We start from the raw sequence: 26,795 nt of genomic DNA, 5'->3' as shown, positions 1-26,795 counted from the left end.
TTTGTCACTAACAATTTGAGGGAGATATTCTGAGAGCCTTAGAGTGGCTGGAACAACCCAATGAGTCAAAAAAATCATTTAGTTCCTAAAAAAAAAAAAAAAAATTGCCAGAGTGAATTGTTTAGGTCTTGGAGGAGAAGACTGTGAAAGAAAATACTTGAAAGTTAAATCTGAAAAAAATTGAGGGAGGGGAATAGGTTTAGATAAAAATCTTGTCGTTTTAAGGCATAAAGTATGAAAAGAGAGCAAACAAGGAAAAACCTCAAAGTCATAATTTTATTCTAATGTCGACTTCCATTGAATTAATCTATTTATTAATTTGGAAATGAGTTACCTGTTTGCTCAAATCTCACATCTGGGTAGGGCCATGATTTTAGCAAAGTATTTAAATTTAATTGTTACAAAAAGTAGTTCATTTTTACCTGCATTCAGACTTAGTCTGAATCTTTGTGAAAAGTATATCTTCAATCTGATCAAGCTCTGAGGATAATGATCTCAATTTTCCTGGGAATAATGGAGTCCCCATATACTTAATAATTATGTAGAGACAAACAGTATAGCTAATATTTGTGGACTAAATTGCGTTTTACAAAACACCCCTCCTAACCATTATTTTATTTAATTGTGAAGCCTCTAAGAGAGGTACTTCACTGGCCATCAGAGAAATGCAAATCAAAACCACAATGAGATACCATCTTACACCAGTTAGAATGGCAATCATTAAAAAGTCAGGAAACAACAGGTGCTGGAGAGGATGTGGAGAAATAGGAACACTTTTACACTGTTGGTGGGACTGTAAACTAGTTCAACCATTGTGGAAGTCAGTGTGGCGATTCCTCAGGGATCTAGAACTAGAAATACCATTTGACCCAGCCATCCCATTACTGGGTATATACCCAAAGGACTAGAAATCATGCTGCTATAAAGACACATGCACACGTATGTTTATTGCAGCACTATTCACAATAGCAAATACTTGGAACCAACCCAAATGTCCAACAATGATAGACTGGATTAAGAAAATGTGGCCCATATACACCATGGAATACTATTCAGCCATAAAAAATGATGAGTTCATGTCCTTTGTAGGGACATGGTTGAAATTGGAAATCATCATTCTCAGTAAACTATTGCAAGAACAAAAAACCAAACACTGCATATTCTCACTCATAGGTGGGAATTGAACAATGAGAACACATGGACACAGGAAGGGGAACATCACACTCTGGGAACTGTTGTGGTGTGGGGGCAGGGGGGAGGGATAGCATTGGGAGATACACCTAATGCTAGATGACGAGTTAGTGGGTGCAGCGCACCAGCATGGCACATGTATACATATGTAACTAACCTGCACGTTGGGCACGTGTACCCTAAAACTTAAAGTATAATAATAAAAAAAGAGAGGTACTTCAATCTCTATCCTATAGAGAAGGAATTTGAGGCTTAGAAATGCAAAAATGAGAAAAAGCATTCTCAGTCACATAGCTAATAAGAGAAAGAAATTAAATTTCTTGTCCACAGATTATACTATCCTTGCTATCCTTGTCCTTTTGAATACAAAGCAAATGTGGGGTCACAGGATGAAGGGGCAGGAGGAATAGGTGAATTATGCAGCACGTTAAACTTGCATTACCCCCATCTTTGCAAACTAAAATATTACTTCTTCTTCTCAATGCTTACTACTGTGTTATGCCACCTGTAATATCCTCAGATGGAAGTAAACTCGGCCTCCTCTAAATTCCCATGCACTTCACTAGTACTTTATTGGGCCTTTTATATCATCATTATTACAAACTACTTTTACATAGAAACAGCTAACATTTACCTAGCATTTCCTGTGGTCCAGAGTGTCCTACGTGCTTTACAGACTGTGGTAAGCTCAACAATGTCCCCTAAAGATATCTACATCCTAATGTCTGAAACCTGTGAATACCACCTTATGTAACAAAGGGACCTGGCAGCTATAATTAAAGTAAGGATATTGAAATAGGGCGATTATCCTGGTTTATTCAGGAGAGCACTAAATGTAGTTATAGGTGTTCTTCTTACAAGAATGAGGCAAGAGGTGATTTCACAGAGAAAGACAGAGGCAATGCGAAGACTGAAGCAAGATGCTATTCTACTGGCTTTGAAGGTGGAGAAAAGACCAGAAGCTAAGGAATTGCAAGAAATGCAGTTCTAGGAGCTGAAAAGGCAATTGATTCTTCCTTGGAGCCTCCAGAGAGAGGCTCCAACACCTTGACTTCAGGTGATACATATTTGGACTTCAGGTGATACATATTTGGACTTCAGGTGATACATATTTGGACTTACAACCTCCAGAACTATGAGAGAATGAAAAAAAAATGTATTAAGCCTTCCAGTCTATTATAATTTGTCATAGAAGCCACAGGACACTCATACATTGACATTAATTAATTTAATCCTCCTAGGATACAAACCCCAGATAATCTGGCTCCAGAATCAATGTGCTCAACCACAATACAATACAGACTTTTTGATAAATTATGGATTTTGTTCTATGATTATGTTAATTATTTTATCTTCCACACTTGCAATACTGTATTGAATCCTGTAGCAGTAACAGAATGTAACAAAAAATCAGCAAAGGATCCTAAGTTGTAATTCACAAAAGGGTGGAAGAGAGGTAAACAAACAAATGGAAAAATATGGGACTGCTCTATAATTAGTCATACATATATGCTTTTTCTTAAAAATAAATGTATTCATTTATGCTTTTAGCAACATTTTTGACAAAGTATTTTTTCTGGTCTTCGATGAAATTAACACTACTATACATTGCTTCTTTGCTGGGAAATTATTTGGAAAATAAGAAGAACCTTAAAAATGTGCATCTCCCTTAACCCCAAATTGGGCTTATCATTTTTATCTTAAGTATGTAATTTAGAATAGCATAAAAACATTTTGCAAAAGGTGTTTATACCATAATTTTTTCAATATTGCAAAAAATAGCATTCAATAGTTAAACCATTCATTGGAATGTTTTACTGTGATTTAAAAAGATAAATATAAAAATGGTCAGAATATTTGCACATCAATTTATACAAAAATGAATAATACATATATGAAAATGTGCTCAAACTATGTATTGTTCTGAGAAACATGATAAAAATATAGAGTTCTATTTTTATTATATTTTCAAAGACTAAAAAACAGAGTATAATATCTGGTGTTTTTAAGACCATAGGAAATATGATACTCCATGTATTATAGATTGAAGAATAAATTGGTACAACATTTTTAGAGAGTAACTTGTCAGTACCAACCAACTAAAAAATAGCTGAAACTGCTGACCAGAAAATTCTACTTTTAAGTTAACTCTCATAAAAAAAACACTCAGAAGAGTAGACAAGAATGTCTCTTGCAGCCTTGGAGCATCAAAATACTGGAGAGAACTTAAATGCCCATTAGTACATCAATTATAATATAAACGTTGCATATTTATTCAACAGACTAAGCTGTTTTGCTTAGTAAAATTGAAGAATGTCCATTATATGTTATTGAGTCAAAAAGCAAATTGCAAGCCAACATATTGAGTACGATCCTATATTTGTGCTCTCTCTCTATCCTAGCTACTGCCCCCCCTATCTTTTTACCCATTCTTATCTGAGAATCTGGAAACATATACAAGGAATTAGAAAAGTTAAGAGGTGAAAGCTTTCACATTGTAATTCTGTACTTCATATTTTCACTTCCACATATGTAAATTTGTGATACGAATAAAAGAAAGGAAAAAGCTATCAAATTCTGATGAGAAATTTATAGTATATTGAAAGCTCATATTGTTAAGTTTAAATAGAGAAGAATGAAAAATTGCTAAGTATGTGTAGAAGAATACACAATTCTGTATTGTATTAAGCCTGAAACTGTATAAAACTAACGAAGAAATCTATAAGCATGAAACAGTACAGAAGAATATACACCTGAATACTAAATGAGCTTATTTCTGGGATACGAGGGTTAGAAATAATGGGTATTTTTTCTTTTTGTATTTTCCAAATATTGCATAATGTGTCACCATAAATGACTTTTTATGATGTTAAAATGTATCTAAAATGGTATTTTTAAAGCATTTAATTTACAGGAACTGTTACATTTATTTTTCAGAAAAATTATACATGTATGACTAATTATAGAGTGCTTGCACATTTTTCCATTTGTTTGTTTACCTCTTTCCCCCCTTTTGTGAATTACACCTTGGGATCCTTTGCTGATTTTTCGATTACATTCTATTACTGCTACAGGATTCCCATTTTTGTAGTGTTCCTGGGCTTTTTGGATACTGGATCATCAAAAGAAAAGAGCAGTTGTTCTGATAAAACTTTATTTAAGAGATGGTCAAGCAAATGCTCTTTAGCGGCTACTTCTGCTTTTTCCATGCAACATGCACAGATAATCTACGTTTTAAATTAATGCAGTTGGTTTATTTAAGAGGGATTTAAGTAGCCCTCTTAAAATAGCCAGGTGTCTAAAATTACTTATTGGGAAAACAGAAAACATCAAAAGACTGTATACACGTGTCCAGGCCTTCAGAATTACCAGCTCTAAGGAGAACTGGCCTCCCTCCTTAAACATCTTCAAAATCCTATTTTTTGTTTTTTAATGTTCAAAGAATACTTCATAAAGAGATATAGAAAGGAATGGATATGGCATGTCAGCAAACGAATCAAGCCCTTTAATGGCCATTTCATCTAAGCAGCAGCAGCAGCAATGGTAGAGAAAGCCATTTCCCTGAAGTCATGGGACAGCAAAGCTACAGCCACAGAGCATTGACTTGAATCAGCTTATGACTTTGAATCTAGCATATTAAGCCTAGGAATTACATACATAATTAAAGAACCAGTTATAAACTGTATGAGTTGAAGTCCTGATATATAATCATACAATTACAAAGTGAAAAAACACATCTCAAGGCCCACTTGACTTGGTTCCATAAAACACTTAACTTGTACAGTAACTTGGTTTGGCATTGTTGGGTTAAATCTGCCAAAGTAGTGAAAAATGTCAGAAGAAACAGGCAAAAAAAAATTTAAAGCTAATAGCCACTACTTCACATGATAAATATGTCTATCATCTTATCATTAAATAAACTTTAAAACACATCATCATAAATGCAACCTCAGGAATGTTGCTCCTAAAACCCCTTAGACTTGTAGTGTATGGGGAAATATAAGTTTCTTTTCAAGTTTCCAAAACTAAAAAAGGTTTTCTTATTTAATATGACTTTATGGTTTTCAAATGTCAAAAGGAAAACACTCATGAAATGATCAAAACCTATAACAATTTGAATATTCAAATTAAAATTGTAACTATTACAAGAGCAAAATGGGTAAATGAAAACAAGAGTTTTAAGCCAGTATAAGCCACCAAATAAATATATACAAGTTGCAGGAATAACACTGTCTTAAAGCAACACTACTCTATGCCCTATGATCCCAATCCCAATCATTTGTGGCATAGTAATGGGAAATACTGGATATTTCTCTCTCAATATGAAAATTGATTCTACAATTTTTGCTTCATTAGCTCCATGACCTATCTACCAAAGCAAGAGCCAGCCACAAAATTTCAAAGATCTTTTAATTGTTGGAAATACATGAACACTAACTGATATGGTTTTGTTGTGTCCTCACCCAAATCTCACCCAGAATTGTAATAATCCCTATGTGTCAAGGGTGGGGCCAGATGGAGATAATTGAATCAGGGGGCGGTTTCCCCCATATTACTCTTGTGGTAGTGAATAAGACTCATGAGATCTGATAGTTTTATAAATGGGACTTCCCCTGCAAGAGCTTGCCTGCTGCCACGTAAGACGTGACTTTGTTTCTCATTCACCTTCCACTATGATTGTGAGGCCTCCCCAGCCATGTGGAACTGTGAGTCAATTAAACCTCTTTCCTTTATAAACTACCCTATCTCAGGTATGTCTTCATTAGCAGTGTGAGAACAGACTAATACACTCACAAACATGTGCATGCAGTGAATCCAGTATAGAAAGTGCAAGGACACTTAATGATGGTTGACTTGAGTTTGAATTGAGCTTCCCCATGTTTTTTAACTTGTAAAATCATGTGCAAGACTACTGAATTCAGTGATTCAATTTTCCAACTGTAGAAAGTGAAGATTAGTAGTAAAAATTATTCAATATGACACCATTGGAGTTTCTAAATACTAAGTAAATAAGATATATTAGTGCCTGAAGAAGTGTACAGAACTATCTGAAAAATAAGCTATTACTATATACATAATTGTAGATTTCAATTAAAAGTACTCCTCTTAAATTGGGGTTATTTATAATGAGAAATATGTTTTCCAGTTCCATTTATTTTTCTTTCAAATACGGTTGACCCTTGAACAGTATGAGAGTTAGGGATCTGAGTCTTCATGCAGTCAAAAATCTTGCATGTAATTTTTTACTCCCCCAAAACTTAACAATTAATAGCCTACCATTGGCTGGAAGACTTACTGATAATATGAATAGTAAACACGTACTTTTAATGTTCTATGCTTTATATACTGTGTTCTTAAAATAAAGTAAGCTAGAGAAAAGAAAATGTAATAGAAAAATGTTATAAGAAAAATTATAACGAGGTGAAAATATATTTACTATTCATTAAGTGGAAGTAGATCATTATAAAGGTCTTCGTTCTCCTCCTGTTAATGTTGACTATCCTGAAGAGGACGAGGAGGAGGAGTGGTTGCTCTCACTGTCTCCGGGGTGGCAGAGGCAGAAGAGGTAAAGGAGGTAGAGGAGTTGGAAGGGGAGGCAGGAGAGACAGGCATACTTGGTGTGACTTTTATTAAAAACAATCCAAGGATAAGTGGTCCTGCATGGTTCAAAACCATGTTGTTCAAAGGTCCATTGTATGTATAATTCACTTCCTCAACTTTTTTTTGGTGAAACGCAAACTTACACTAAAGTTGAAAGAGTAGTACGATGCTTATGTACCCCTATTAGTATTGTAAATTCACCAATTATTAACATTTTGCCAAATTTTCTTTCTATAGCCTCTGTATCTGTATGTATGTTAATACGCATGTATGTAAAATTTTGTAAAAGTTGCAGACATTATTCTACTGTACCCCTATATCTCCGAAAAATAAAAACATGCTCTTGCATAACTATAATATTATATTCACAACCATGAAATCTAACATTAATACAATGATATAGTTAAGAAATAATTTAGGCATAATTTTTTTTTTATCTAGAATCTAATCAAGTCTTTTGGTGTTTTTTTTTTCTTTTTTTAATATAAAATACCCCTCTTATTTTTATACCATTGATATTTTTTAGAAAGACAGGCCATGGGCATTGTTAGTATCCCACAATATATACTTGTCTGATGTTTCTTTATATTTAGATTAAACATAAGCAAGGATGTTTCTCAGGAGATGTTAACTTATTCCCAGAGTGTTTCATCAGGAGGAACACAGTTCCAGTTTTCATTATTAGTCATATAGTATTTTAGCCCTCAGTTGTAGTATCTGCTACATTTCCTTCACTTGAGCCCAGGAGTTCGAGGCTGTAATGAGCCATGATCACACCACTGCACTACAGGCTGGGTGACAGAGCAAGACCCTGTCTCAAATTAAGAAACAACAACAACAACAACAAAAAAGATAGTTTGAAGACCTGTATTATGACCAAGCAGCACAGAGGGTCATGGAGGCCAGGGTCGAAATAGATGTCGTTTTTCTTCGTATAGACGGAAATAGGGGGAAACCAAAAGATATTTCTTCATTTTAATTGGCTTTAAGGAAAGGTTATCGTATGAATGACTGTGTTTTCAAAAGACATAAAATATTTTAAGTAATCTTGGGGAGTTTTGTTACCATTTTAGATAACTCAAATTGACCACCTAAATAAGAACTCGTGAGAAGTATGCAAATGAATCTATAGGTATCCATAAATGGTAGCAATGGACTGCAAATGTTTCTGAAAATTCTCTCAGCTGAATATATACAGACTTATTATGTTTCAAACCTTTGCTCCTAAGCATTCATGAAGGCTGACTTTTCAATTTCAAGGGATTTCAGTACAGTTCCCTGCAATTTATCATGTGAAAGGAATTAACAAGAAAGAAAATTGGAAGCACATTTACACTTGCCAAGACATTTCCCTTCAGATGGAGAAAAACTACTGAATGAATTATAAAAGATGATTTTCGAGCATCAAAAACAGAAAAAGCTACTTAAAGTCCCAGTTAGTAAAGCCAGCCTTCCCTTTCCTATAGAGTATGAATAAGCACCAGGTACACAATAAAAATCCGTTATGATACAGCTCATTATCACACAGGTTCAGGCATGCTAAGGGCTGCTTTCAGTGCCCTGCCCCCTTTACAAAACACTCTGATTAGCTAGGTACTACCACATGTCTCTACACATGAGACAAATCCAAATAAAATTGATCCCCTATTTTCCCAATTGTCCAGTGGAAAAATTTTCCAAAATGAGGCTTTTTGTTCAGCCAATGTGAATATTTAAACTTGTTAAGCATATTTGAAATCTTTCAAGTTGTCATTGCCCAGGGCTAATTTTTGGTTCTCTCATCTGTATTCACTCCCTGGTGTTCTATTGCCCTTTCATGGTTTAATCATAGGATATCTATATTCCAATGGCTCCTAATTCAATTAGTAACTTTCCCCAACTGAACGTAGATATCTCATTTCTACTCAACCTTTTCTGTTGGATATCTGATAGTTCACACATGCACCAGAACAAACTCTTCTCTGTGCCATTCCTAGGTGTTCTTAACTTGCTACACCCAGCAATCTTATGCCTCCTCTTCCCCCATGTAGCTTTACACAACTCAGGTAATGACAATTCAGGAAGCAAGCAGAGAGGAAAAGGTTTTTGAAAGACAAAGAAGGGTCATAAATATAGTACTCAGTCAGAAGATAATCTTGGTTTATCAGTCTGTATACTACCATGATAATGTTAAATTCCACCTCCCAAATGGCAGAGAACCTCTTGTCATTTCAATGTCTTTGAAGAGATTTATACCAAGACTCACTGAACAAGAAATCCAGAGCTGAATCAAGAGACCCAGGGCAGGAGAAATGCATCATAGGCAGAGACCACCTTATGCAAATTCCTGAACCCTGAGCAATAACAGGAAGTCAGAGAAATCATAGCAATTAGGATGAGGTACCAGTAACACTGGTAATCTGGCATGCAGCAGAATGTGACAAGAAAATTGATCAAGTGGGTCAAAATCAAGAATATTCAGAACAATATAGCAAAAGTGCAAGAAGATCCAGGCCAAATCATTCAAGAGGCATTTCCCTATCCACTGTTAATTAGCCCATAAAAGAGAAATAAAAATTTAAAATTGGAATTACATTTATGTGATTCTAGTGTATGTACTAATTTGTTATATGAATCTCTGCTTAAATTAGTGCTTACACTACTGTTCTACAATGTGAGTTTAGCTCGTCTCATTTCATGTTTTGTTATTAATGAACAAAGACCTTTCATTTTATATAATCTCCTTTTAGATTATCCAAATACCATCACATGCTATATTCATATAACTATGATCACAGAACCAGTAAAAGATATTATACATAAGAGAGAACACAGACCAATGTCCTACATGAACATAAAGATTGCTTTCAATTATTTCTATGTTTTCCTATAATTTTGCAAATAGAAGAGTTCCTCCTAGCATTGCTAAGAAGAGATACATGTCTAGGATTATAATAATTAGTACTTGAACAGCACCCCAAAATTAGGATGAGATAGCCCAAGTAAGAAACACCCGCGAGTAAATTCAGCTATTATCATTGTCAAAATGAAACACTGGTTTTTGGAACCAAGAAGTTTGAATAATCCAATCCAGAGTTCTTAAAAACTACTGAGATTTTAGTTTTTAAAAAAATTGTTGGGGAAAGAAAGGATTAAAAAGCAAACAAGTCAATCCTTGGCTCAGTTTCTGCCTCATATTTATGCACCCATCTGCCATAGCCTAAGGTTAAAAAGTACTCATTTTAATCATGGAAAACATATCCATCACAAGTTAGCCTGAAATAAATCGCTCCCCACAGGAAAAGCAATTTAAACATGGATGGCTGTACAACAAAGTAGAAGAAAAAAAGAAAGAGAGAGAGAAACAATAGTTTTTTTTTTTAACTCCCCAATTTACTGAAAGTTAAATCTCAAATCAGCATTCTCCAAACTCAACTTCCCCAAATATTTGATGAACAAAGCAATTACATTTGATCTTCTCAAACAGATCTTTCAAATTTGGGGATTGACATAATATTGCAATGTCATATAGCTTGCAAGCAGCATTTGAATGTGGTAAGGAAGCCAAAGTATATATTAAACGCACTAAAATTTATTTCCTTCAGCCTAAGAATGTTTGTTAGTTTGTGAAATAGACCCACAGATAATGTAAACATTTTGACAGAAAATTGGTAGTGGTGACTACGCGTAAAACTATCTGAGGACAAATGTACTGTGACTTGGAACATAAGATACAATTTTCTTCGCATAAAGGCAAAATGAAGTGATGACAGAGTTCACAAAACCTATTCTCCTCTAGAAATTGCATTCCGACTTTTTCTTTCATTGGGCATCTTTCAAAAAGAAAAACTTGACACTCCAAGCAATCCCACTGACATTGGTTTGCAAGTAATCACAATTCCATAATTTACTTTTTTCCTTTTTTATACTCTTTTTACCTTCGAGAGTATTAAAAAGACATTCCCGCTCCTCCTGTGTTTTATTAAGAAGTTTACTGTAGGGGAAAAAAATTAAGGTAGCCTAAACTGTACATCTCACCTATCTCTTCCATTTCCTTTATGATTCTGCATGTTCTGCTTCCTTCTTTCCTATCAGATAAGTCCAATTGAATAATGCTAAGCACAGTGCTAGTGTGAGAATAAAATTTTGGATTAGATGTTATTCCTGCTAACCACTTACTTCCTAAGTAGTGTCTCCCACATACTTAATTATCCTTTTTGTCCTAGAATTTCCTAGAATTCCTCTTTACATGATTCACATTCTAATGAAACTAAACTATCCCCAAATTTCAAACCATACCCTACAAATAGAGGTGCCCATTTGTGCCTCTTATTAAGCTATCCATTCTGTCTCAGGTGTCCTTAGTCTGAATTTTTCCATGTCCACATTTGATACATTTTACAAGTTCCAGCCTAAATATTAACCTACTTGCAAAGTTTTTCCTCATCTGTCACCTGGAAACAGTTTTACTTTCCTCTGTACTCTCAAAATGCTCTATGAATCTCTCAAGTTATGTGACACGGTGACTTTTGCATTCAAGTAATTTACGTGCATCTCTTCTCTCCCTATTTGGATGGCTGCAATTTGGGCAATCTTGTTGTCTTTCCTTTGAATCCATCCCTGCCTGTCTCCCAGTACCTAGGCCCATGGAGCATTCTGCGCAGGCAATATGATATCTGTGATTCTTTGATTTAAAAAAATGATTGTTTATACTCTCCCAAATAAATGCAAAAGTCTTAGAAAATCTACTATTGACTAGGCCCCACTTCATAAAGTAGACTATAAAAAATGGCACTAAAAAATTCCATTTAAAAAAACCAAGAAGTTTAACTTACAGAAGATACTTTACTTCTGTTTAATGTTTCAGAAAGAATGTTTCTCAAAAGAAAATTCAAGTTTGAACTATTGACTAAGCTAATTTGCGGAAGAATAAAACAACAGGCCAATTGCAGTATAATGTCTTAAGCAACTCAGTTCATTTTGGATCTTGGTATCATCACTTTGATCTTGGTTTCAAGTTAATATAACTTGAAAACAGGCTGGGATAAGAAGACAGAGGCACATGTTCTCATTGATTCCGTCATATGCTGGCTTGATGTTAAAATGTGTGGCATATGGTGGAAAAGTTTGCAGCAAATTCATTCTTCTTGAGGTCTTTAGAAAACTTTTGCATATAAAAGCAATAAAAATTAAAAATCAGTGCATTACCAAACAACTGATTTGCACTTCTTATGTCCTTTGGTACTACCTGGGAACAATAAAGGGTATATAAAAAGCACAGAGAGTTTGTACAGACATACCTTCATTTTATGGAGAACAAGGTTCTCACATTTGAGACTCTCTGCAGTGCAAAAGACTTGGATTTTTGAGCAAATGTTCAGATAAAGCCTAAGTATGCATATTTCAATAAGAAATCAGCCAAATGAGAAGTGGGCCCAGGAAAAAAGCATGTTTGAAACCCCAGACCTTTGGTTGATAATGCTATGTAATTTACAATGAACATGAATATTTAACACTGTACCAAGCACGAGATTAATTATTAGTCAACTGATTCCTCAATGCCTGCTCTAAAAACCCACACGAATGAGAAAATTAATAATCAAAGATTTCAGAATATCATAAAATGATTAAACTTTGAGGAATATTAGAATTTCTCTAGTCCAATTCCTTCATTTTGTGATTTTAGATAGAGGCCCAGACATTGGAAATGTCTTGTGTAAAGTCACTAATTACTTCTAGTGATGAGGCCATTACTCATTTCTTACCAGGGTATGAAGAGTTTACTTGCCACTTTCTTAAAAGGGGTTGCTGATTCAGAGCTCTCCTTGGAGTGGGCCAGTTGGTGAGTGATCAACAAAGCATATACTTTTTCCAGAAGCAAAGCTGCTAATATGTTCTCTGTATCTGCTCCTGGAAACACAGCGTTTCTACATCCTCTCTTTGGTGAGCTGCAGCTATGAGTGATCCCTAATGAGCTTATGAGTAAATTATGTCTTTAATTTATGCATCAATATAATAGGATCTTCCCCCTCATTTTTAATGTAACGATCACTTTTCAGGAGATGTAGAAAGAGGCACAGAATGAGTCAGTGGCTTAAGGTTTTAATCTGTATTTTTTCATGATGCTACCTTAGGCAATTATTTAAATTCCCTGAGCCTTGTCTCCTCCCACCAATAACATCAGGGCACATTGATAACTATGAGATAATAAAACTTACATTTATTACATGCCTAACATGAATCATAAATTTAAATGCCTCCTTTATTAAATCACAGATACCTATAACACAGGTATGATTACCATCTTCATTTTCCATGTGAGAAAACAGTGGCTAGCAATTTTAGGGAGGCAGTATAATACAGTGGTGATGAATACAGGACTTGGATGCAGAATGGGTTTAAATTCTGGCTTCACTACCTTCTAGCTATGTGATCTTAAGGAAATGACTTAACTCTTCATGCAACCGTTATCTGACCTGTAAAATGGCAATGATATTAATATAAAATTCATTTGGTTGTTGTAGAGATTAAATGGAAAAATATACACCTCCTAAAACATCCCATGAAACACAGTAATTATCAATAAATGTAGACTAATTGCCATCATTGTAATATATTGTCCAAAATCATAGTACCACAAAGTGGCAGACGCCAAATCAGCCACTGCTCTAGTTTAATAGGAGGAGCCCTGGATTTTACCTATCATGCTGTGCTCCTTAAAGATCTTCATTGTTTCTTTCAGATTTTACGACCCTGATATATAGGCTATTTTAGGGAGACATTGACCCTTTCAACTTTCATATAATATGTTAGACATTTAAAGCTATATGAATTTACTAATTGATATCCTATTGCTTAAGAGTATGATTTTTTTGCTTTTATTATTTAGTTATAAAAACTGCAAAAAATATATATATATATACAATTTTCATTCACCCAAATCCCCAAAATGGGATAAACTGACAATGTGTGCATTCTGATCTGATGGACTGAGAAGGACACAACATCACTTCTGTGGGATTCTGTATATGTCACCTAGATGCACTCTTGAGGAAGCAATCAGTCTAACCCCGTTGAGGCACCATACAAAACAACTGGGCAATGCTCCTTAAGTGTTCCGAGCCATGAGAAACAGAGGATACTGAGCAGCTGTTCTAGAATGAAGTCTAGTGAGACATGAAAAAATTCAACGTGTATTTCTGATTGGATTCTGATCCAGAGCAGGGACAATAATGATAACATCTACTCTATTCTGCACAGATTGTCTCATGTCCTGCTGCTGATCCTGAATTCAATTCAGGAATACATGAATCAATGTTATTTTCCTTATTTGATATTTCCTGATTGAATATTTGGAGATTTAGAAAGTGTAGGATTACATAAAACCTCCTTTAGGTAAATAACATGAGAACATGAAGGAAAAAGTCCCAGCAACCATCCTGCAGATAGAGGACCTGGGCTCCAAATGAAGATTGGGTCTGGCACAGTGACTCACACCTGAGCCACTAATCCCAGCACTTTGGGAGACTAAAGCTGGCAGATCACTTCAGGCCAGGAGTTCACGACCAGACTGGCCAAAACGGTGAAACCCCATCTCTACTAAAAATACAAAAATTAGCCAGGCATGGTGGTGCATGCCTGTAATCCCAACTACTCGGGAGGCTGAGGCACGAGAATCACTTGAACCCAGGATGGGGAGGTTACAGTGAGCCGAGATCACGCCATTGCACTCCAGCCCAGGCAGTAGAATGAGACCCTGTATAAAAAAAAACAGGTAGTTGCTTATGGTAAGTGGCAATTCTGGATTCTGTCTCTCATCTCTCAGACCAGTGCTCTTTCAGCTACGTCAGATTGTTGAAAACATTCATGCCTTTAAAATATTGCCTTAGTTTCCTACAACTGCTTTAATAAATTAACAAAAGTGGGGTGACATAAAACAATACACATTTTTTATTTCACTTATAGTTTTGGCAGACAGAAGTTCAAAATCATTTTCACTGGGCTAAAGTACAGGTTGTTAGCAGGGCTGTGCTCCGGCCAGAGACTCCAGGGAAGAATCCCATTCCCAGCCTTGTCCAACTTCTAGAGCAGCCACTCATGCAGTCCTTGCTTGATGATCCCTTCCTCCATATTCAAAGCCAACAGTTTTGCATCTTCTTTTTCCATCATAACTTCACCTTCCCTTAATCTGCCTTAAGATCTCCCCCTGTCTCACTCTTATAAGGACACTTGTGATTTCACTTAAGGCTGGCTCAGATGATCCAGGATATTTTTTCCATCTCAAAATCCTTTGTTTAATCAGAGCTGTAAAGGCCACATTACCATACAGTGCAATGTTCACAGGATCTATGGATTAGGACCTGGATAACTTTGGGGGTCATTATTCAGCCTACCACAGGCATAGAAAGTCATCTCCATTTTTGCTAGATTTTATTTTTATTCATATCCTCAAGTAGGCCTTGATTCCTGTTCAAGCTGGAACTGAAATTAATAGTTGGGAAGCAGTTAATTCTTAATCATCTTTTTAGCAACAAAATACTTACTTATGCTCTCAGAGTGTGTGTCTCACATATTTTCTAAGATTTTGGTAATCTTATGTGTCTCTCGGGTGAGCTTCTTTGAAGGTAGATGCATGTTATATATTTGGCATATCTCCAGTGTGGTAGGCTGAATATTGGTCCCTAAAGATATTCAGATCCCAATTCCTGAAACCTATGAATGTTACCTTCTATGTGAAAAGGAACTCTGTGGAGGTTATTGGAGGATTTGAGATGGGAAAATTATTCTGGATTATGTGAGTGGGCCCTAAATGCAGTTACAACGGATCTTAAAAGAGCAAGTAGAGGGAAAATTGACACAGAAGAGGAGAACACAATATGACAATAGGAACAGAGAGTGGAGTGAGTGACAGGGCCATAGCCAAGGAAAATCGACAGCCACTAGAATCTAAGAAGGGCAACAGAAATATGTAACTAACCTGCACAATGTGCACATGTACCCTAAAACTTAAAGTATAATTAACAAAAAAAAAGAAAATTGAAAATACAATCCATATTACATAGCCATTAAAAATGATGTTTACCAGGAAAAAAAAAAAAGAAAAGAAAACAAATTATTTCCTGGAGATTCCCAGGGGAGCACAGCTCTGCCAACACCTTGATTTAGCTATGTAAGAATTAGTTTGGATTTCTGGCATCTAGAAGTGCAAGAAAATAAATGTTTGTTATTTTAAGCCACGAATTTCGTGGTAATTTGTTACAACAGTAACAGGAAACCAATATATCTAGTAACCAGCTCAGTACCTGACACATAGAAGGAACTCAACGAACGCCTGATAAATGTTAGAAAGGAAAAAAAATTGAAGAAAGGGAGGAAGAGGGGGTGGAAGGAAGGATTAAAGTTATAAGAAAAATCAACATTTTGGATATTAAATTAATATTTGCCCTGTTTTCCTCAACTGGGGAATGTTACTGACCTCCCAATTGAGAATACTTAAGACTTTTTTTTTTTTTCCTTCAGTTAAATGTCTTCTATCGAAGTCTCAGGAACTGTATTTTTTAAATCTACATTGGGACAGGAAGACTGTCATGAAACATGACATGTTTCACCTTGAGAGGCTTTTTGCAGTTGAGTTATAAACTTCTGCAAGAAGAAGTTATAGTAAAAGCCAGAGGGGTTGTTTTCTAAGGGAGAGCTTGCAGGCCTGTTCCTGTAATTGGAAAGTGGTTGGAATTTAGAGGTGAAGGTACATCCTCTGACCGCCTTAAGAGATCCATTCATTTCTGTCTGAAATTTTTAGGCTAAAAACCACATCACTACAGGCAAAGCCACTTTAAAAAATGTTCTAACGTCTATTAGGTCCAGGCAAACAATTATTACTTGTTAGATTTAGTGATACATGAAATATCAAAATCCAGATATATGGCTTCACAAATAATATATCCTGACCCATATTGAACTCCTTAATTTGTGATATTTAGTGAAAACCTGTAAATGACTTAAAAGGAGCTAGATCTGTCTATAATAAACCACTGGGTGGTTTACTCAAGTGTGAAATTAAACAAAACTGAAGATGGAAAGGTTGCAGCAATTAAGCTATTATCCTGTAGACATTTTTCTGTGAGTCCTAAGCTAGGATTCAATTAAAATGAAGATGTGTTTTTTTTTTGTCTGAAATTATCATTGACTTATTGAGTTTGACAGTACTCAACAATGCCTTAATGTTTCTCCAAGTGAAAGAAATCACTTTGCTCTGTCATAGAGATAAATGAGGTAAATACATCAGGAGACCCAACTCAATAAGAATATTGATGAAGTTCTGCTTGGATGCATAGACCCTTCAGTCATGAGTGACTTGTCAGATACCCAAAGTGAGTTCTGTGTTATTGTTTACCAAAAAATGTCTAAAATGAATCTAACCCCCCTATGCTGTAATTTCCTCAATTATTTTTCAGGTTATGCTACATTTTTCATTGCGAGCTGCATTAAACCAGAGCTTGAATGAGAAAGGTTTTAAATAAATAAAGTAAAAAGAAAATATCCAGCTGACTCCAGCTCTGTATTTGCTGACTTTTTACTCAACTAATATTTGTCATTTAGATTTTAAAACTAGGCTAATGAGTTATATGTAAAGTATTTCCCCTCATTTTTCAGGAAAAGATTTTATACATTTTTCTTTACACATATGTAATTTTACACGGTATTCAATTACAAAACCATATAATACACACTATTTACTTAATGAGGCTAGCATTTATTTTGCTTTTTAATTGCCTGCTTCCTTCCTCTTTCCTTCATCTCTTCACCCTTATCACGACCCTTCTAGGTAAACCATGTTAACATCTTCCATACTTGTCTCTATACTTAGGTGTATCCAAAAATGCATTATGTATATATGCATACGTGGACAAACACATAAACCTAAATTTTAAAATATGTGCACATACTTGAATCATGACTTACAAAAATTAAAACATGTCATACACATTTTTCTTCACCTTGTTTTCTCAATACCTGATAAACATTCCTTCCAATAAACAGCTTTAATTCCAATCCATTCTTTCTAATGGCTTTTTTTTTTTCAATTTTTATTTCAGGTTCAAGGAGTACATATGCAGGTTTGCTACATGGGTAAACTGCCTGTCATGGGAGTTTTGTGTACAGATTATTTCATCACCCAGGTAATGAATATAGTATCAGATAGGTAGTTTTTCAGTTCTCACTCTCCTCCTACCCTCCACCCTCCAGTAGGCCCGACGTCTATTGCTCCTTTCTTTTTGTCCAAGTGTTCTCAATGTTTAACTCCTGCTTAGCAGTGAGAACATGCAGTATTTGGTTTTCTGTTCCTGTGTTAATTGACTTAGGATAATGGCCTCTGGTTCTATCCATGTCCCTGCAAAGGACATGCTTTTGTTCTTTTTTTATGGCTGCACAGTATTGCATGGTGTATAAGTACCACATTTTCTTTATCCAGTCCACCATTGATCAGCATCAAGGTTGATTACATGTCTTTGCTACTGTGAATAGTGTTGCAATGAATATATGTGTGTTCTTTGAGGAAGTTCTTTGAAAGATCTCCAAACTTCTTTACACTGTGGCTAAATTAATGTACATTCCTACTAGCAGTGTATCAGTTTTCCCTTTTCTTCAGAACCTCACCAGAATGTTATTTTTGACTTTTCAGTAATAGCCATTCTGACTGGTATGAGATGGTATCTCACTGTGGTTTTGACTTGCATTTCTCTAAATATTTGTGATGATAAGCATTTTTTTTTCATATGCTTTTTGGCCACAAATGTCTTCCTTTGAGAAGTGTCTGTTCATGTTATTTGCACATTTTTGGATAGGGTTGTTTACTCCTTGTTTGTTAATTTGTTGAAGTTCTTTATAGATTCTTCATATTAGACCTTTGTGGGATGCAAAATTTGCAAATATTTTCTCCCATTCTGTAGATTATCTGTTTACTCAATTGATAATTTTTGTTGTTGTGCAGAAGCTCTTTAGTTTAATTAGGTCCCATTTGTCAATTTTTGTTTTTGTTGCAAAGGCTTTTGAAAGCTTTGTCATAAAATCTTTGTCAGGGCCTCTGTCCAAGGTGATATTTCCTAGGTTTCCTTTTAGAGTTTTTACAGTTTGAGGTTTTCCATTTAGGTCTTTAATCTATCTTGAGTTGATTTTTGTATATGGTGAAAGGAAAGAATCTAATTTCAATCTTCTGCATATGATTAGCCAGTTATCCCAGCATCATTTGTTGAATATGGAGTCTTTTACCTGTTGCTTGTTTTTGTCAGTTTTGTCAAAGATCAGATGGTTGTAGGTTTATGGCTTTCTTTCTGGGATCTCTAACCTGTTGTATTAGTCTACGTGTCTGTTTTTGTACCAGTACCATGCTGTTTTGGTTACTGTAGCCCTGTAATGTATTTTAAAGTTAGGTATCATGAGGCCTTCATCTTTGTTTCATTTTTTTTTTCCTTAGGATTGCTTTAGATATTCAAGCTTTTTTTGGTTCTATATGACATTTGAAATAGTTTATTCTAATTCTGTGAAAAATGTAATTGGTACTTTGATAGAAATAGCATTGAATCTGTGAAATTGCTTTGGGCAGTATGGCCATTTAAAAAATACTGATTCTTTTTATCCAAGAGCATGGAATGTTTTTCCATTTCTTTACGCCATCTCTGATTTCTTTCAGCAGAGTTTTATAATTCTTATTCTAGAGATGTTTCATCTCCCTGGTGAGCCATATTCCTAGGTATTTTTTTGTATGTGGCTATAGTGAATGGGATTTCATTTTTGATTTTGCTGTCAGCTTGGATGTTATTGGTGTATAGAAATGCTACTGATTTTTGTACATTGATTTTATATTTTGAAACTTTGCTGAAGTTATTAGGCCTAGGAGCCTTTTTGCAGAGACTATGAGGTTTTCTAGGTGTGAAATTATATCATTTGTGAAGATAGTTTGATGTCTGATATGGTTTGGCTGTGTCCCTAGTCCAATCTCATTTTGAATTGTAGCTCCCATAATCCCCATGTGTCATGGTAGGGACTTGGTAGGAGGTAACTGAATCACGGGGATGGGTTTTTCTCATGCTGTTCTCTTGATAATGAATAAGTCTCATGAGATCTGATGGTTTTATGACGGGGTTGTATCTAATGGTTGCATTCATGAACATCCATGGTATAGATGTACCATAATTTGAATAACTACTTTATCATGTTTGGGTATTTTTCTAATATCTAATGCAAGAAAATTATTTATTCATAGGTCTCTACTAGTAACCCTTTGGTTTCTATAACATACATTTCTAGATATAAAGTATTGCTTGACCAAAAAGTGTATGTACATTAAATTTTAATACCCTCTTTATCATGGCTTAAAAATTAAAGATATTACAATGCATATACACTCTAGGAGTTTTTACAGTACTATTTTCTCTGCATCCCCAACAAAAATAAGTATTGTCATTTTTGCAAGTGTTTCTATTTTGATATATATCAGTGATATCTTTTAATTAGCTTAACTTGTACTACATAACTATACTTCCACCTGATATTGTTACATTTCTGAAAATCATCATTCTTTAGTGAATTTAGAATAAGACAAAGCAATTTATAAAGAGGAAAATGAAAGCAACTCCTATGCAGTAGATGTACGCCTCTGGATGTGGGTGGGAGGGGCACTATTCTCCTTTGGTTTGGGGGAAGCCCAGTGTCTTTCTGAATCCAAAGGAGACCTATGCAATATGGGAACAGGAATCATCTATGAGCTTTGTACTACCTAATCTTGGCAGTTCATTGTTTATTCAATGTTTGCACATCCCTGGGAATTTGGAACTCATTTTGTTTGAGTGAGTCCAGCTGGAGCAACTCTACTATTAGAAATCCATGTATCTGAAGAGTCTACTCCTTACTTCTACTTGTTGATCTTCAATTGTTTTCTTAACAAAATACATGAAAAAAATCTAATCTCTCTTCAGTAGGAGTTCATTTAAACATAGTATTTGATGACACTTAGCACTTATTAAGAATTGTTTTCTTCTCTACGTATCTTCATGTATTTCAACCATTCCTCAGAAAAAAAAATAAAGTCTCACCACTGGCACTTCCATTTTCTATTACAGCTCTCTTTCCTTCAGCAAATATTTAACTTATTACAAGATACTAAGAGAAAAAAACAACAACAAAATGAAAACGTCATATGATTCCATTCGAAGGAATACTTAAAATAGTATTTTACCAATTGTGTTTCTAGATATGAGGAACTAGGAAACAGTTTCCATGCCTGTCACAAATGTGAATTCTCCCACTAGAGAAAGCAGAAATTGCAGAAACTGAGCCCAAGAATCTGAAAGCATTTGAAAACCGCTTCCCCAGGTAATTATTCACAATCTCAGCATAGAGCTAGTGCCTTTAAGGCCTTTATCTTGTTCTTACCACCTGGATTGATTTAGGATGTCAGTCAGTTGTCAGAAACAAAGGATAGGAAATGCGCTAATTACCTATTAAACACCTCCAAGTGGCTCGTAAGAATAACTCTCTTTTCTTCAGTCTGAGAAGCATGCATTTGGCTTCCCTTGCAGGAACCTCAATCCCTTGAGTGCTTTATTCATGCTGTGAGACTGTAGTTGAAATAAAGGTTTCCCTGAGCCTTAATTGACTTGCTCCCACTTTTCTCTTGTAACTGTCTTTCTTTCTACAAATTCGCTTCTTAAAGATGTCACATTTTTCTTTAAGAAAAGTTGATATTCAGTAACCAAACTCTTTGGAGAGCAAACCAAATCATAATGGCTTTTTCATAAAAAGGAAAGCCAAGTTGTTTATTTAAATGAGAATGGATGAATCTCAATTTGAATATGAAGACATGTAAAAATGTCTTCATATTCATGTTTTCATTACCCATAGGCTATGGTATTAGAAGAACGTGAGTAAAGATCTTGTTCAGTGTCCTTTCAGCTTTGATTCTTTGGAATATTAAGGGTTTAGATATCTTAAAGCCCCGTATTGACTTATCTATGCTCCCTAGGTGCCCCAACGATCATATCTTAGCTAACATTGGAAAGCTTCTCAGAAATTCAACATGATATTGAGCCTGTAGTGGAGGTCATGCAAAACAGACAAGGAAACCAGAGAATCAAGTGGTTTCAAGAAAAACATTTACCTACAGCCTTGTCTGTACTTGGAGAGGACTTTGAGTTCAGAGCTGGAGAACTTGGGTTCCAGTGGTGCAACCAAGTCCCCTAGGTATATAGACAAGTGATGTGTCCTTTCCAAATTCCTACTTACTTGTCTAAAAAATGCAATAATAATTATTTCCCACCAAAAGTTATTGCTATGGTGAAAGAAGTATTATAAAGTAAAATGGTAACTTATTTTTCACTGAAATCTGGACCTCAAGGGCCAAAATCTACCCACCTACACTAACCCAGGTATGTAGACTGATGGTCTGTATAATCTCATTATATAAACTTACCTAGGCAATATTTAAAACACTATGAGAAATAGTAAAAACTATAAATCTGGGTTGATCCTATATTTAGTTAACCTTTAACAACTGGTTAAGTGAGGTTGAAAGGGTTTTGCAGAAGCAGATCCTGAGATGAGGGTTTATGTGCAAGTGATTCTTAACGAAGTACTCCCTGGAGAATCACGTGAGGATGTGGGAGGAGGAGTGCAGGGAATGGGAGAAGTCCAGCCAGGTTGGGGCTTTAGGTGCCGTCACAGCAACAACCTCAGAAACAGTAGAATATAAATTACACCTCTGGAATTTGTTCATCCTGAAGGCAAGGCAAATTATTTTTCATACCTCTGTATTAGCTTGTCCTTGGGTAAAGGCTAGGGGTGCCTAATGAAGATGTATAAACCCTCTGGCACCTTGGCTGTCTGTGAATAAGGGTGAATGAAGCAGGAGGCTCAAGGGATCCAAAAATAGTCCCCTGAAGAAAGTCACTGGTACAAGCCAGTAGAGGCAAAGCACAGAGAAGGTGAGGGAACTGGCATACAGAAGAATAAAAGGTGCATGAAGGGATCTGAGGACAGTACCAACAGTAACACCTTCATTTTCCAATGCCAGTGCTGAGGCTCAGCAATAGTAAGAAGCATGCCCAAGATCACACAACATATCAACGGCAAACTTGATTTCCCAACCCAAAACTCCCGGCTCAGTATCCCTTTCACATCGCCAGAATGCTGGCAGGTCTTTTCTAAGTCCTGATATTATTGTGCACATTCTTTATCCTAAACTGATTTTTTATTCATGTCAGAGAAAATTCCCCACCCCCATACAAATTGTTATGTACCCACCACAGCAAGAGTCAATTATTTGTCAGACTATAAATAAGTTAGGAAGCAGTTGCTGATAACAAATCCCTTGCAAACACTGCAGTGAGTGAAAATGCTGTCCTTATTTCCATAAGGAAATGATAAAGGGAATGAGGAGTGAGACACACTCCCTCAAATGTAAGAACTGTAGAGAAATCAGTTTTTGTGGGATGTTTGCAAGATTTCATATGTATTGGGCATTTCCATTAATACAGGACAAAACATTTAATGAAAAATAAGAATAAAAATAAGAAAGGACTTCCTGTCGTGCCAAACCCTGTTGACTCCAGTGGGGATGGCGCCATGTTCAAGAGGCCAAGGAAGAGCCCTGGAGCCAGTGAATGAGACATGGGGTTTTATTGGGGGCTTACGTAGAGGGGAGAGAGTCCAGCAGTGGCAGGCTGGACAGGAGAACCATAACCCTTATAAAAGCCATGCAGTTTATATAGCAGTTTCACTTAACATCCTCCCCCTAAGAACCTCCACCTGACAACCTTCATTTAACCCACAACAAAGGGTCTTGATCCCCTTTACAGACCACAGTCCATGGGAATGGCTAGGGGCTCAGATGTTCCTCATAGATAGGGAATAAATCTCTGGGTTGTCTACTCTTGGATTCTCTCGCTCGGAACTCTGAACACACATTCAAGGGCATCTGCCATACAGAGTAGTTCTCAAGGTGAGCTCAAGTCACGTTATCACTTTGAGGTGTGTTTACCACACAATCCCTACCATGATGAATGTGAACAAATTGCCTAATGATCTTGCTGCTTGGAGAAGGCAAATCTTGTTGCTTCATATTCAGAAAAGAATGCAACACACCCATCAACACAGAAGTGAAAAATACAGGGTTTCCTCTTTTATGATATCACCAAGAAATCAGTGACCAACACTGGTCTGAAACGAGGAAAAGCAAATTGTCAAAGGCTTACAGGATTTGTTAAGATGCCCATGAGAATCCACATGAAAGCGACCACTGCAACGTGGCTGTGGGAAATCTGCCTTCTGCCGGATGCCTGCTTTAACAGCTGCTTCCTTCTGACATGGCCAGCAAATGTTTGGGCTCTTCTAGGTTCAACAAAATGGTAATTGGCTAACCAGAAATAAGAAATGATCATCATTTTATATTTTGGAATTTTATCCCCAGATATTCACAGAAGAATCACAATTAAAAGAAACCCACTAGAAAAGCATGGGCCGTTTTCCAGTAATGTGATGGCATGACCATTTTATTCTACCCTTATTTTGCCTTCACTTTCCTTTGTCCAATGATGTTCCAAAAATAGAAGAGAATGACAAATAGTCATCCTGAGAGATTCAAAAGGTTACTACATCAAAGAGAAATTTGTTACAATTTATTTCACTCCAAAAGGCAGCAGAATCAATAATGTAGATATTAAAGGATTCTATGCTACATGGCTTATACATCTGATATGGTTTGGCTCTGTTTCTGCACCCCAATCTCATGTTGAACTGTCATCCCCCAGTGTTGGAGGTGGAGCCCGGTGGGAAATGATTGTACCATTGGGGTTGTGTCTAAGAGTTTAGTACCATCCCCCTAGTGATGTCTTGTGATAGAGTTCTCATGAGATCTGGTTGTTTAAAAATGTGTAGCACTTCCCCTTTGCTCTCTCTCTCTCTCTCCTGCTCCACCATGGTTAGACTTACCAGCTTCCCCTTTGCCTTCTGCCATGATTATACGTTTCCTGAGGCCTCCCAGCCATGCCTCCTGTACAGATGGAGGAACTGTGAGTCAATTAAACCTCTTTTCTTCATGAATTACCTAGTGTCAGGTAGTTCTCTATAGCAATGTGAGGACTACCTAATACAACATCATTACTCAATAATTCTGCAAATTTTGTGTCTATTTATATAACAGGTATAAAAAATACAACTTGTAGAGATTACAACCAAAATTTCTTACACATTACCAGCCCAAATCCCAACACCCTAATAACCCCCACAACCCTTCACACACACACACACCGGGGTCAGGAGACCATGTCCCTGCTGTGAGATGACCTTCCTAAAAAGAGACTGATAGAAAGAAGTACAAAAGGAGACTGCAGAAGAACAGAAAAAGTGTCTCCAAAACAGATTTCAGGTGAAAAATAGGGACATTATTATTGTCTGTTTCTGAGCAGGGAGGCTCCTTAAGGAGAAAATGGGGAGAGAAAGGAGGATGTAGCTATCAGGTAGGAAGCAACTAGGTAAGCATCCTCACAGCCTTCCCCTCAGAGGCTATCTGGTCATACCTTAGCATATATAAAATTGATAAAGTATTTTAAATGTGTTACATCACTGCTCTGAAACAAACAGGGCAAGGGAAACAAACAGGAGAGCAAGTTTTCCTGACTTTTCCTGACTATTCATTCAAAAATATTGTTGTACTGGGTGACATTCCTTTCTGATGCTACCTCAGATCAAGAGTTTGTTAGAAAAGCTAATCTAAGCTAAATTTCTCTAGCATAACACATGTCTTAATAGTAAAACACCCTAGGGATTTTAAGTAGGAAGAATAGCCCACGGTGGCACTGAATTCAAACATTAAAGCTTTCCTTAAATTTATGTGCTTTCTTATAGATTCTTGTGAACTCTCTTAGTCATTGCCTAAATTCAGCCTCAAAATATATCTGTGGAGTAATGAAGATTATTACTTTGTTCCAAAAAAGGAAAAACTGGAGCTTAAAGATGTAAAAGGGGAAACTTGTAACATTCAAAGTTGATCAAAGGTGGGAACAGTGAATGCCTTATTTAAGAAAAAATGCAAATTGACTAAGGGGAGAGGGATGACTCCTCCCAGTGCTCTGGTTGGTGACCATTTAGTCTAACGTTTTAGTCACAAGGTGAGAATTCGTTTCGGTGTCATATGTATAACACCATAATTTGTCAACCCCTGAGTGCCTGTCTCTACTAAATTACTTTATGTGTTATGATAATGATGAGAAATAGCAGTGCTCTCTAATAATATTGCACTTATTTAACAAGTTCCAAATGGGCAATTTTGAGTAAAAACTCTTATATATCTTAGACTATTTATCAATTGCTTCAAGAGAATGGCATATTTAAAGCTAGGGTGTTCACTTAGATTTCCTTTAAGAATTTCCAAGATAATTATCCTTGTATAAGTGAGATTAGTGAAAATATTGGCTTTGCTCTTAATACTCATTGATGCTGTATAACAAATAAAATATATGAAATTATTGAAAAACGAATGAAAATTAGCATTAATGACAATTATATTTAAAAAATATTTCATTAGAGCAAAATATATGAAGATATATAAAGATCTAACTTTTATTTAAATGTGCTTTCTTCATTGCTTGAATAAATGAAGCAATATCCTGCTTCATTTATTCCTGGGATTTTCCTCAACATAAAGAAGCATGATACTTTTGAACACATCTTGAATTTTATCATAGAATGAGGTATATTGCAAGACAACCTCTGGAACATAGGTCAAGGAGCTTCCTAAGATGAACTAGTTACCAAAACCACTCTCCTATAATAACAATATTTTTAAATTCCTTCTTGTTCATTGTTTATATAGCTTCATTTTTATTATTGGCATATGTCAAGGGAAATGAAGTGGAAATTGATAGCAATAAGCACCTATATAAGCAGAGAAGAAAGTTCTACAATGAATAAACTTAACTTTTGCTTTCAGAAACTGAATAAAGAAAAGCAAACTAAACACAAAGTAAGCA

The 26,795-nt window shown here is 35.8% G+C and overlaps 1 long non-coding RNA gene across 1 annotated transcript in view; it reads right to left on the bottom strand.

The window, feature by feature from the left end:
* LOC117979080 (uncharacterized) overlaps nucleotides 1-26,795 on the bottom strand; it is a 1,348,572-nt gene that overhangs the window by 502,193 nt on the left and 819,584 nt on the right. The gene's annotated exons all lie outside the window — the stretch shown is intronic.

The sequence above is a fragment of the Pan paniscus genome, chromosome 12 (genome assembly GCF_029289425.2).
Source record: "Pan paniscus chromosome 12, NHGRI_mPanPan1-v2.0_pri, whole genome shotgun sequence".
Lineage (NCBI taxonomy): Eukaryota > Metazoa > Chordata > Mammalia > Primates > Hominidae > Pan > Pan paniscus.
This window is presented reverse-complemented; position numbering and strand designations above follow the sequence as displayed.